The 14303-nt window shown below is 40.2% G+C and overlaps 1 protein-coding gene across 3 annotated transcripts in view; it reads right to left on the reverse strand.

Annotated features, from left to right (window-relative positions):
* Positions 1-11556, reverse strand: part of LCLAT1 (lysocardiolipin acyltransferase 1) — a 113197-nt gene extending 101641 nt beyond the window's left edge. For 2 of the 3 annotated variants that reach the window (XM_042051613.1, XM_042051612.1), the window contains exons 1-2: positions 11447-11555; positions 11188-11281 (exon numbers count right to left, since the gene is read on the reverse strand). The gene's annotated coding sequence lies outside the window, so the exon portion shown is untranslated. Of the gene's footprint in view, positions 1-11187; positions 11282-11446 lie in introns of all 3 variants that reach the window. The other variant, XM_042051614.1, reaches the window with a different exon arrangement.
* Between the last annotated feature and the right edge of the window lie 2747 nt (positions 11557-14303).

Raw genomic sequence — 14303 nt, forward strand, 5'->3', positions numbered from 1 at the left:
TAGAGTGCTCATATAATAGTAATAATATAATGTCAATATTTTAGATATTAAAATCTAGGACAAACATCTCTTTTTTTCCCTTTTTCCTCCATCTTATGTTTATTATACTGCTATCTGAAAGTGTTATATTTCAGTAATTTATTTTCACAAAAGAGCCTATTTATATTTTTATAACTCAAGGCCTACAGCACACACCATATGAATTGTGTCTGCTTAATCTGGAATGTTTCCATACTACATTTTTTTCAGAATATTTGTCACTGTGCAGTACATCACAAGCACAATTCACAGTTGTTATCAGCTTCAGTTGCAGCTGTGAAAGCTTTGCATTCTTTATTTTAGAGATGTCGAATTTGGAACCTTACTATTCAAATACAAGGATCACAAGTAGTTACTGTTAATGATGTTACATATCTTGCTTTTTAAGTAAAAAGTAAAATCCAGGTCTTCAGTGGCGTTTAACTACAGAAACCTTCAGAGGATCACCTACAATCCTTTATTCAGTTCAGGATACAACATCAAGCACATGCAACAAGTAAAATGGGTTCTACAGGCCAAATTCTTTAAAACTTTAAAGCATTTCTAAAATACAAGCCATGGTAAACAGCAAGTTTTTTAAGGGGAACAAAAAAGAGAATGTGTTAATGGAAATATATCCTGTCAATTCAAATATGGAGATATGGGTGACATTAAAAAAGTTAGCCCATATATCACCTGTCACTTACTTTTCTGGTGGTATTTTAATAAAGTCTAAGATCATGAGCCTACTGTGAAGAGAATTTGGGAGAATAACAGCTGCTCATCTCTAATAGCAATCATGTAACTTAAGAAATGTCATTTCAGTACTTTCAAGGAACAAAGGAAAGGAAAACACTCCAATGACATGGCAGGACATCTTAAACAGAGGAAGACCCAACATTCCCATGTATAATATGCACGCTTTCCTAAAAATCAAAACCTCAGCATTTAAGTTGGCCAAAAACCAGAACTTCCAAGCATTCTCTTCAAATTCTTTAGCTAAATTAAAAAAAAAAAAAAAGAACACCAAAACAATTGGAGCATTATCTATAAAAGATACTGGACATAACTATTTCTGTGTTTGCTACATTTCAGAGTAGGTCTGATAGCAACAACAGGTTAATGGGTGAAAGAGCTAATTAAAGAAAAAGCTTTTATTTCAAGCCATTACAGTAAATCTCTATAGTCAGTGTACAATTCCTTAAACCAGCAGGCTAGAGTGGGTTAAAGAAAGAGAAAATCCTATCATATTTAATGCTTCTCATGCCTGACCTAGCTATTTTTTTATGAGTACTTCACTATTCTCCTCTACAGAAGCAAAACAATGTCTTCTAGTGCTATTAAATGTTCATAAAATAACCGATTTTCAAATAAAAACATTAATATAAAAACCCTAAAATGTAACCTATTTTCCTTTTGAAATAAATTCTGTCCATCAAGAAGAACCAATGAAAGCAGGCTTATAGAATTTGAAGGTAATAATGATTCCAAGTCTTTTCTTTTCCTTTTTTTTCCTACTAGTTACATTGTAGTCAGAAAATTTCTTTATTCCACATTAAGGAACAACTTATCTAAGCTAACTTCCTTCTGAAAAAATTAACTGAGCTTTTATTATGATTGCATTTAGAATGCTTATATAAAAATTTCCTAAGCTTTTTCCAGAGCAAAAACAGTTAAAATGTTTTAATTAAACCACTTTTCCTTGAGAGAGATTTCCTTTACAATGTTTTTAATATAACTCAACATTGGCTGCATCTTTCTTGACAGATGGTATTTCCTTAACAGAGAATGTCTCAAATGGTTTATGTATAACATTCTTTCTAAAATTCATTTCCTTTCTGTGTAAGAAGTTAATACACCAAGAAAAAAAAAAAAAACAAACCAGGAATGTTTCATGCCATGTGGGATACAACAGTTCTAGAGTTTTGCTTTAAATTAGCCGAGTAATGTTTTTGTAGAAATATTATTAACGTGGTTGAAGCTTAACATTTGGAAAACGGAAAAATACTTGCCCACAATGCTGCTTCTCTCCAGATCCCACTCCAACATTAACTTCTCTTTTATGTTCTACAGCTCAGTCCCACGTCTGGTGGAAATCTGACAGATCTTAGTAAGGTTCAACTTAGGAGAGAGATGTTAACTGGGTGATTGTTTTCAAGGACAACAGACTGGTAGTTCTGTAACAAATAGCTCCAAAACCAGGAAGGAAAGTTCTTACAACTTCACTCCAGAATCATTCAAGACACTGTAATCAGTAGAAAAGCACACTACAATCTTCCTCAGAAGGAGGACAGACACTGAGGTCGCAAAGAAGATGATGCAGCTCCTAAGGGTGGGCCGCTCCCCCACATTAACACCAAAACACAAGTTCTTAAGAGGGGGACTTGTACTGGCTGAATGCAGAAGAACTAAGGTTCCACATGCAAAAATCCTGCAGAAAAGGAATCTTTGCAGGCTATTGAAGCCAAAGGTATTGGATTTGCAGCTGGTAATGTACACTCCCTGTAAAGGTTGTAAACTTTTGGAGAGCTACAGTAGTAAGAGTAGTCCTTAAGTGATAAAGAATACCAGTTGAAATTTCTTTTCCCTCTTGTTCTGCTATAAATATTCATTAAAATATTACTTTTCTAACAGATCACATAATTTTCTGTACTGCTGAAAATTTTTATTCTAACATATTCTGCAGCCTGTGGAACTGTAAGTGCAATATTTGGCAATTACGATTTTCCATTTTTTGGGCATCTCTGAGCCAATATGTCATTTTGTGATACTTCTAGTAACGTTATCATGTATGTTAATACAGTATACATGGAGAATATCTTGCACTGAAATCCAAAGCTACCAGTTTCCCTAAATGTTAAGGTTTGCCTATTTTATATTTATGGAAAAATTATGTATTTCTAAACTTCAGCAAAAGCCTGTCCTAAATCTGCGTCTTCCAGCTACTTTTGTATTTCAAGACCCAGTGAGAGATCATGGAGATTGCAAATATCTTTCTTTCTAATATGCAAACTCATTTTAGCTTTCTGCTCATAGCAATGCTACCTTTAGTTCTGAAGGCAAGCTGAATGCCCAGAGCTCGTGATAACAAAGCTTTGGACAAGATGTGCAGTGCCAGTTTGCCTAAAAGATTTTTATGGATGCCTTACATAAAGTTAAAAAAGAAAAAGAACAGCTGCATTTAGCATCTCTATTTGCCACTGACTACACATAAAATGAATAAGGAGCTGAATGAACTTGGAGTCACAGACAACATGGGAAAAACTTAAAGCTTCCCTTTACAAAGGGGAAGGATTTCCTACAGCCACTTCGGGGGCCTGGTGCTCTTGCAGGAGGGTGAAGGTCTGCCAAGCTGCAAAGCCACAGAAAGAAGAAAGACCATCAGAAAATCCAGCTAACATGTGACTGAAATAATGAAATTTGCTAAATCCTCTAAACTTTTCATAAGGTTCTTTCTCCAATCAAAAATAATTGCTATTAGTATGTTTTCCAAGAGAACTACTGCACAGGGGTGCTGTGTAACACATCATATTTGTTCTTCAATGGACCAGCCTACTGCAATTATTTCAACAAAACCCACAAAATTTCAGCTATTTTTCCCTTTAGACAGTAGATAATACGTATTCCTGTGCTATCAACAACCATTTTAGGAATATCCCTGTTGTGACCACTCCAGCCACATTTGCTTCTGCCTAAACTTAATTTCCATACTTCCATAACTACAGAGCCACTGTCTCAGTCATCTCTCAAGGTCCTTTGATGGCCTGCTGTAATTAGAACACACACAAAAAAATAGCTGCTTGACCTTTGACAACTTTGCAGGCATTTGTCTTTCAAAAACTATTAAGGTGGCAGACAAGATGAACATGCAGCTTTTTTACCCACTGTCATAAACTAAATGAGATGCGCTGTTCACTTCAAGCATTGCCTTAAACTGTGGGGGGTTTTATTGCTTAGTGGAGTTGACACTGTTTAACATCTAACCCTGTATCCAACAGAGCTGCAAAACTAAATGCTTCTCAGTATTTACAGAAAGACCAAGATTCTTTCTTCAGAGTAGGACTGAGATACAATACATACAATGCCTATCTTTATTACAACACAAGTGAGACTATTCTGTGAGACACATTTTAATAGAAATTATTATTCCAAGTATATTTTGGAAATTGGCATCTCAAGATAGAATAATTTATGGCAAAATAATGAAGTATTCATTTTGTAATGAATGGTAGACCCATGCAAGCACTGGAAGTAATGGATAACTGTAAGGATTTCATTTAAAACTTGGTATTCAAGAGAAAATTTAAATCTGATGTTCCTAATAAAAGAACACACTTCTCTGAGCAAAGCCTTAATTTTGGGAGAGACACACCGTTTGTCACTTCCAATGGTTAGAAATAGATGAGTCTGCAAAACATTTAGTGTAAATCATATTGACACACGAGTATTTTTTTAAGGAAACTCTAGTGCAAAATCTACCCATCTCATGGAAGCAGCACAAAATGCAGCAAGACCAATCCTTTTCTGAAACAGTCTATCACCAAAGTCTAGAAAGATCAAACACAACCAGAACACTACATTCCATCTTCCTAGACAGTCTGTAATTATTTAAGAGAGAGATTCAAACAAACCAAACACCCCCTTTCCAAATGTGAAATGCATGCCAATTCCCAGGACATTAACTGGGAATTCCACTATCTGATGATGAATTACACATAAATAGCTCACTGGCAACCCATCATTTTTACTTGTCCCAAGGACAAATCTACTGACCTGGGCAAGAGATCCTAAAAGAAATTGCTAAAACTGTTTTTCTTTTTGAAGGAATTCATGAGTTAAGCTGACAGATTTAGTGGTGTTTTCACACTGAAAAGGGAGGATCAGAAGAAAGCTATTGTGTGTGTAGGAGGCTGAAGGGAAATGATCAGCCTTACCTTACCAGAATCTACAGGTTGTCTCAATAACCTTGGCATGAGTGTATTACCTTATACCTTCTAAAATGTTGTACTCAAGAAAAGAGGATTTCCATGAGTGAAGAGTTTAAAAAAAAAAAAAAAAAAAAAGGACTGGTTCCCAATAGAGACTTAACAGGTAAGTATTTCTTTTACTTGTTTTGCTCTTTGAGAAATCTTTTGCAGTTCTCCTTGGCTTTGTCAAGAACCAAGCAATGACTTCCCTGGAGCACACGGCCCCCAGCTCCAGCTGCTACAATCTCAAAAATTTACCCAGCAGAAACAGAAACAAGCTCCAAGTTCTGACCACAGCCTGAAAGCCCATCTGCAGCTTGGCTCACTTTGAAGAGTTAATCTTCCATGGATCAGCATCTGGTCACCACTGTCTCCTGGGTAATCATGCCAGAAGTGTTAAAAGTTGTTTCTCAGGGAGGACAAAAAATGTAACTGCTATTCAGTGAGTAGAATGCTCAAGAAATTCCCACTGTACCACAAGAATTTTGAGGAAGAGTTAGTCAAGTTTATGAGAAAAACTCATTGAGTTAAATTAGAAGTGTTTCATCATGGAAGTTTCTTAAAAGTAATAGCACAGGCTGCAGCAATTAGAAGAAAAAAGGGAAGCTTTACCAGTCATTAATAAATTTATTATTGTTTATTCTTGCTAAAGTATTATCTGCTTTTTCAAAACCAATTCTCTTTACACTCAAGCAGATCACAAACATGATCTTGATAGCAAAGGGAATTGACCAACTGAACAGATGAACGATTAGGTGTCAAAAACCAGAAGGATCTAGTCCTTCTAGCATCTGAATAATAAAATAAAGCATCCAAAAAACTAAGTGAGCTTTCTCACAATTCCATTCCAAACTAAGACTTTTTTTTTACATTATTTTCACTAGAGAAACAATTTATCAAAGCTAACCTGCACATCTCCTATAAAAACACATAATGGTAATCCAGAGAACTCATCATTCTCTTACATTTGTCCTCACATTTAGGGAAAGGAAGTCACTCTGCCTGTGATCAGAAGAAAAGGCCTATCTGAAGAGAAGTCTGCTGACAGATTGACTCCCTTCATCTCTGAACACTCTGCCAACCAGAAACCTTTCTCAGTATAGTCAAGACTTTTTTTTCTACATTTGGGTAAAAAACAGTGATACAAGTTTGGTAACAGTTTTTGGGGTCTTCTTACTTGAGGGATTTTTTAGGACTTTTCTAGAAACTGAAACTACCAAATGTCTAGCAGTAACTCAGAGAGTTATAATAGTCACCTGATAGATGCAATTCAGACTCCTTCCCACTTGTGTGTGGGAATATATACAATGCTGAATATCCTCTACCCAGAGCTTTACACTTGCCATACATCTGTTTACAGCTTTAGCTCACTAACTGAAAATGAGGGACTACACCCTGCCCAAGGACATACAAGACAACCAATGAAAACTTCAGTAATCTCCAAAACAAAGCTTGCAGAGACGTCTGGAAAAACAGAGGCATTTTACTTTGTTTTGATGCTGTAATTTAGCTCGATGAGTGGGATTTACAGTTTCTTCCTGAACAGCTACCTTTCAAATTTCAGAAATACAGCATGAAGTGCTTTCAGTGGTATTTATTACAAAGAGACTACTAGTATCCTATTTGAGCCCGTCTATAAACAAATTGTAAAAACACTTCAAAAGCATTAATCAGCTTAAAAACATTAATTTCTGCATACATTTTTCTACATAAGTAAAATCACATTAGGAGAACATACTTCTTAAAATATGGCTTGAGCTAATTTTAAAGATGGTTGGAAAAGTTTGGCCTACACTGATTAAAATCTATACTTAAATGAAAGGAAAATTTAACCACAAAAACTGTGCTCATTTTAGAAAAACAAGCATATCACTGCCAAAGTGCTGTCCTAAGTTTAGATTGCTGTCTGACTAAAACATCATAATTACGAGAAACTGAAAGGGATTTCTAAATGTTTCAAGATGAAACAGCCATTGGGTAATTTGCAAGATATGCAATTATCTTCTGAATTCGAACACATAATGCTAATACTCGATCTGAACAAATGCAGGCTGTTCGTGTGGAGACCGAGGAAATCAATGTTAAACATCAATACCAACACTAGATAAGAGTAACCATAATGAAATCTAAGAGCAGAATTACTAAGTGATGTGGAATTAATTACTTCAAGGATTTTCTTCGAGGAAAAAAAAGGCTTGGAATCTTTATCTGTTGCTTCTGTCTCTCCTAGAGCTGCTCAAGCTGAACAGAGGATCCTCAGCACTTTTATCCCTGTTAAAACTGCATCAGGAGGCATTTCACCCAAGCTCTCATGTGCAGCAAGACAGCCACATTTTTACCTTCAAACACCAGAGAGAGTCTTCAAATAAATTTGAAGGGTCATACAACAAATGTTCTGCTACTTCACGGGATCATTATCATACTGACCACGCAAAAGTTAAAAAGAAACAAAAATTAAACATAATCACAGGCTCACCTCAGACCTCTTTGTCTGTTCCACGTATAACCATTGTAAATTCCAGTTACTTTGAAAAGTAAGTTAAATCTTGATCTGCAACAACCATTAACAGTTTGCTGCAATTAGCAGGATTTCAAGAAATCAAAGTAAGTCAATTCTTGTTTCAAAATCATGATTGCACGTACTTGTCAGCACCTGCACTGCCTTTTATTGTCTTCGATTTAGGAAGAAAAATTAATGACTTGGTTGTGTTCTATTGCTTGGTTGCCTTTAAAAGACTGAGTGTTCAGTTATCTTTTGACTCTTCTGACTACAGCCCAGTCTGTTGTTTCACTGATTTGGTGAAAGGAGTACAAAACAATCTGTCATTAATATATGAAAGCACACAGGAACAGTGAGCATGTCTGGGGACACAGCAGCTCATACGACCACCATAATTCAAACAGTAATTTTATAAAGGACCAGAGAAACTCCTCAGGAAAAATTAATTCTCTCTCTACAAGCAATGTGTGGTGATCCACATAACTGCTTCATACAGACTCATGAGGCAGTCTTCATTTAGCCTTTGTGGCACCTCTGGAGCTGCCATCAAAGGAGAAGAGCAAATAGAGGTAAATTTCTCTCAACAGTAAGAGATGCTGGATGACTTAAAAATAACAAAACCATCGTAAGCTCAATGAAAAAGCGCCTGAGATTAGGCAATACCTTTCAGAAACACTGGAATGAAAGCAATACCTGCTCCCTTGGTACCTAAAATAACATCAGCAGCAGGCTTTATACCCAAGGATGCCTGAAACAAGCTCCTCAAGAGTCAGGCTTAGTATCACACATGCAAAATCTTGGAAAAACATGCTGAAAAGCAGCAAGGTGAAAAAAAAGTTTTGTTCTCAAGCAGAAATCACCTCAGCCTATTGACATATTAAAGGCAAATTAATTTTCTCAAACTCATGAACAGATAGTGTGTGATAGATAGTGAAGCTACTAATTTTACACTGACAAGTAAAGACTCTCACAGTTTTTAACCCCTAAACATATAAGAAACTTTAATACAAACAAATCTAGTTAGGTAAATTAAATTTATTATATCCAAACAAGTTCAAGTTCACAAGTAAACTAGCTCGGCTAAGAGAAAAAAACTAGGAAAATGAAGAGACATTTTGGGTATGTTTGAAGAATTCTGCTAACATAGCTCTATCACATCTCACTGTGCCCTGCTACAGCAAAAAATTGGACAATTCACAATGCAGAATTGTCTTTCAGGAGCAATTTACTTGTTAGGCCAAGGCAACAAATAGCAAAATCAAACTGTGAGCCTTTGCCCACACTCAGAAGGGACCCATTCCAAAAATGCAGCTCTCTGAAGGTTCCATCTCCCCCTCTCTTAGCCCTAAGTGCTGACCAAGCACCACACACACAACATGAACAAGCCAGCTCTCCTCAGGCCAGCGCTAATAAAACATTTAACCAGACACTGGAGCTCAGTGCCTCTTGTCTGTGTGTTCCCAGCACTGTGACCTGAAGAAACAAGGGAACAAGGAAGGGACAACCTTGAACAAGACCGTAAGTGGAGAAGAGAAGAATGAAATAATGAAAGAAGGACAGAGGAAAACACTGATCATTTGTAAATAATGATGAAAAGGAGGAGGAAAGCATAAATTGAGACAAAGACTCTGCATGTCCCAAGAAGCTGGAAGAAGCAGCCAGTAAAAGTAAAAAAATGTGCTTTGGCAAAGCAGAGTTGGGAGGACTAAGGGTTAGCAGCACACTGAAGGATGGGACAAGTGATAGGAAAGAAAAGACATACATGAGACTGCCTAAACAAAAATTAAGAGAACGAAACTCTATGGGGAAAAGTCTTGGACAGAATCAGGTAGAAAGCCAGCAGAAGGACAAGAGGATTTGCACCTGAGGCAGTTCAGATGATTAAGAATCTAAGAATTAAAAACCTGGCTTTACTAAAAATAGCCGCTGAAGGAGTAAAGGCTCTGCAGGAACAGATAAAACACGACAGCCTCCCACATGAGAATGAGAAAGGGTTACTTGATCCAGCAAATCCTAACACCCCTAAAACCCCACGTGAGTGTGAAGATGACACCTCATTACACTTCTGTCCAATCTTCTTCCCAGATTGCTTTTGTGGGGAGGGCAGGCAACTCCACAAAAGCAAAACTCATTGAGACTGAGGAGCTGGACCATACCAGAATCAAGGTTTCCCTGCACAGCCTCAGTCTGGCTTTCACAGCAGGGTACAAAATTATCTTTCCTTCAAGATTCTGCCTCACTGAGTACACATGGTGGACTAGCCCCTGAGGTCTAAATAAAGGTTTGTAAGTGACTTCCCTCTTTCAGCATGGAAACACTTTGGCAAGCAGCGAATGGAGAAAAAACTCTGGAAAGATGGAAGTTCCTTCACAGGCTTATACTCTCTTCACTCTCACCACATATTCCCTACACATGGCTGACTTTTCTTTTTTAAAATCAAAACTTTTCAGAAGTTTGAGGTGGAGTTCTGACTTTCTGAATGACCAATTTGAGATTTGGTTTCTCGAGGTACAGTTTCACATTATGGTCGACCCACAGCTGGTTTACATTAGTGCAGAAGGAGAAACAGCTTTCATTCATATCAGAGCAAGCACTCAGTGGAATAACTTCCATCCCCATAAAACTGTTAGATCAACTGTCCCTGAAATCATCCAACCACTAAATCCACTACAAAGAGAGTAACAAGAACCCATGGCCAGCGATGGAAAGGAGTGAGACCACACTCTTCAGCTGCAGCCCACACACTGACCAAACTATGCATTCACACGGTTTAAGGGTACCTTGATCTCCTGAGGTACAGCTTCCACTGCAGCTTTGCATTCAGATTATTAGATAATACTATAAAACATGATTACAAAGTCAAGCAACTCATTTTAGATTTCTGTGTTCACTTTAAGACATATTTTGGCTTTGTTTTTTTTAACCTAGTTTCCCCATTTGTTAAGTAAGAAGCAGGATGGAGGGGGACCCATCTGTTAATCTCTCTGTTTTACAGTGGAACAATCTTATGCTTGAGAAACGTTAAAATATTACCATGCTATCTACAACTGAAAAGTCCAATGGCCCAAAAGCAGAAGCTAGGTAGTGTCTTGAAAAGAACAGACAGCTGCTATGAAATAAGGCAGACATGGTGCTGCTTTCAACCAACAAGCAAAATACACTACTACCCATTAGTGTAGTCCACTCTGTGCCCTAGCAAAAGTGGAGATTAAAGCAGTGCAGTGACCAAGAACTGTATTGCAATGAATACTCACAAGCACCAGTGTGAGGCTGCATGCCCAGTTTAATTCCAGGCTTTATTTTTAGTGCGCAGCCTCTTGCAGCCACAGCTATGTGCTGAGCAGCCCGGTTGTGCAAAGCTACGAGCCTTGTTCCAGCACTCACCCTGCACTTACTGCGCAAGAGGCCATTGAGGTCAAAGTTTAGCTTTGCCAGAGGGCACATCCAGCCCAGACAGCAGCACTCACGCCAATACTAACGGGAAAAGTGACAACAGACACAATAACCAGGGAAAACCACCCAGCTACAGCTGCAAACAAAACTGACTGGCTTCCGTGTATGTGCAAGTCAAAACAAGACACTCTGTTTTTTCCCAAAAGGAAAGATACTAAGGATGAGACTATAACTACAGGCCTCCGGTTATTTACTCCTCCAGGTGCAACAAAACCAGCAGCACTGAAACCGAGGTTTCGGGTACCGTACACGTCTCACACACACGGAACGCCTCCGCAGACAGGCTCAAGCGCTCTCCTCCATCGCCGCCGCTCCCGGCCCTCTTACAGCGCGGCGACCATGCCTGGAGAGAAACGGGAGGCGGGTGAGAGCCCGGCGGGCGGGAGCGAACCGGCGAGACCAAGGCAGCTGCGCAGCCCCGGCGCCGCTGCCACCGCCAGCACAGCGGCCCGGCCCCCCCTCCATCCATCCATCCATCCGTCCGTCCGTCCCTCCCTCCCTCCCTCACCTGGGACGGGGCAGCGCCGCGGCGGGGGGAGCTCAGGGAGCCGCCGCGCCGCCGCCATCGCCCGTGGGCGCCAGGGCCGCCGCCATGTTGCCGCGGCCTCTGACCCCGCTCACTTCCGGTCACGGCGGTCACGCCGTTGCCATGGCAGCGCCCCGCGGCCGGCCTCCCTTAAAGGGGCCGCCCGCGAGAGGGGCTCGGAGGGGCCTGGTGGGGGCCCGGGTGGCTCCCGTGGGGGACAGCGGGGCCGCGGGAGGCACAGCCCGCGTCTGAGCTCGGTGATTAGCCGAAAAGGGACAGTGACTCATCAGCCCCGCAGCGCTGCGCGAAGGGGAAAACCGTACTACTGTTCAGCTGTGGAATTTGTCATAAAGTAGCCTGTCGGGTGGGAGAGGAGTGGAAAAAGACCGCGGCATGATTTCCACTGCTGTGAGGAGATGGTTTCTCTTAACTTTCCCCGAAACGGGCTTTATTTTCAGTTTTTATTGCATCGCCTTTGCCGCCGCTCACTGTTGCTAGAGTTAACCTCTTTATACTCTTTCCACGTGTATGTTTTTACAAAGTAAACAAACCTGGTGAAATCCCCAGGCCAAGAAGGGAAACTCCAGGAGGTCTTAAATAAAGTTTTACGTTTGTGTGGAACCAAAGTGAGCCCATGCCCGGCTGACAAGAGCTGCTGGATTGGGACCAAAGCAACCTGGGCTCTCTTGCTGACTCCACATCCACTGCATGTGCATAGATGAACGTGTCCCTCTGCAAAACTCCCCCAAAGTACGAATGCCGGGGCAAAACATGATGCCATGCCCAATAGCCACTCTCCTTCTGGGATCCTTCTTTCCCACTCCAGCTAGTTTTGAGGACAACATTGTCTCTTCTGATGTGCCTGCAATGATCCAGTGAGAATTTATTGCCATAGAGAGTACTTTTGCAGACCCGAGAATCAGCCATCAGTTTGGTCAATACTTGAAATTAAAAATAAATAAATAAATAGGGAATGAGCCTTTGGGGAATTTCATCCTAAAAGTCATAAAAACATTGGAAATTCCACTGTTGTCACTTTTTGAGGGGTCTCGTTTGTTCATTCAGCCTGGAGAAGTAGGAGCTAAGGGGGTACTTTAGCTGTTGCCTACAACTGGTGGAAGGTAATTGAGGAAGTGGAGCCAGACTCTTCTCCAAGATGCACAGCAAACAGATGACAGGCATTGGTCCCACGCTGCAGCAAGAGAAATCCCAATTAGTTAATAGGAAGGAATTCTTCAAAATGAGAGCAGTCAAGCACTGGAACTGGCTTCCCAAAGACCTCGTGCAGTCTCAAATCCAGCCTGGACCGGGTGTTATGTAAAAGTACCAATAGCATCCCAAATCCTCCAAAATGCCTTAGCTGAAGAGATAAAGGCAACTCCCCGCTGGAGCGCTCTGCCTCTTGTGTCTGGAGGCTCTTTGTCGTGTGATTCACCTCAGCTGACTTGTGCTAACCAGCACAAGCATTTAGTCAGACTTAGTCACCAAGATTCCCTCCTCTAGGCAGCTCCAAGAAGTGACCCATTCCATCCCAAACTGGATGTCTAGAACAGCTCAGCACACGGGGAGCTGAAATGGCTCACCTTGAGTTCACTCTGGCTGATGGCATAGTTAAAGCCAGGTGAAATGAATCCTCACTGGTGCCTCCTGAAAATAAGGACAAGAGCAAGGCAAACTGCTGAATTTTAAGTAGCAATAACTTAGCATGAAAGACATAACATCAGCAGAATGTCTCCAAGGGTAACATGTGCCATGGGCTGTCAGCCATAGACTTGTGGCCAGGCTCCTGGGCAGCCTCAAAAATTTGAATAGAAACAGGGCAGTGATGGCATCTGCAATATCTGCAAAATTCCTGGTGCAGCCCTGTAATGCTAAATGGAAAGCTGTCCCCAAACTATTATACTGCTGTTGTCTAGGAAGGCAAGAGGGCTGAAACTGCAGTCATGTCTATGTGTGGCTTTTGATATTTGTATTGTAGGGCAGTCCTGGCTCTTTCACTAGTTTGATAGACTGAGCAAAAATGCATATGGCTAATTGCCTCTTGGGTTGAAGCTCTCTGCGTGGAAGAAACACATGCTAAAAGAGGTTAATAAAATACTGAGAAAGATTTTGCAAGTAAGTAGCTAAGTGAGGAACTTTGGCACTCTGTGCACCAAAATGTAGGCCAGAATCTTACTGCAGCCCCCTCTCTGCCACTTCCAGAGGGACCCTGGATAAATCACCTCACTTTCCTGTCAGCATAGTAGGAATAATGACATTTTCTTCTTGCTGAGAGTGCTGTCAGGAGATGGTAATCAAAGTTTGTAATTTGATTAGAAAATGTGAAACATTATACAGCACTCCTTACAAGGCCAACACCTCACTATATAAACTTTCAGTTAAGATATTTTACTTAAAACTGTGGAGAAAACAAATTAGTAAGACAAACAATAATGAGTAATTGTGTTCCTATTTTCCTTAAGAACCCCAGAGCAATTTTGTACTGTTTGGAGATAAATCTCTTTGTCTATCACATTGGCATTCAGGCAGCTGAAGAAGAACGTGACATCTTTTTGAGCGTTCACCATAGCACTCAAGTAGAAAACACAAAGGCAAATTTAATTTTCAGTTGCAACTACACAGGCAAAGTAGATAAGCACCTTGTGCTTTGCACACATACACTGAAAGCTGAACTTGTGTGGAGTGACTTAGTGTAAGCATTTTGTTAGAAAGCAAAAAGTCTGCTCGAGAAAAATACAGGCATTCATAATGCCCCTACAGTTTTTGTGAAAGTGGAAAGTACAATTTCTACAGCCAAAGACAACAGTGAGGGGAAGAAAAGAATGTTCAGTATTCAGCA

The sequence above is a fragment of the Corvus kubaryi genome, unplaced genomic scaffold (assembly GCF_017639235.1).
Source record: "Corvus kubaryi isolate FWS band 111438036 unplaced genomic scaffold, C.kubaryi_AGA036_p1.0 76, whole genome shotgun sequence".
NCBI lineage: Eukaryota > Metazoa > Chordata > Aves > Passeriformes > Corvidae > Corvus > Corvus kubaryi.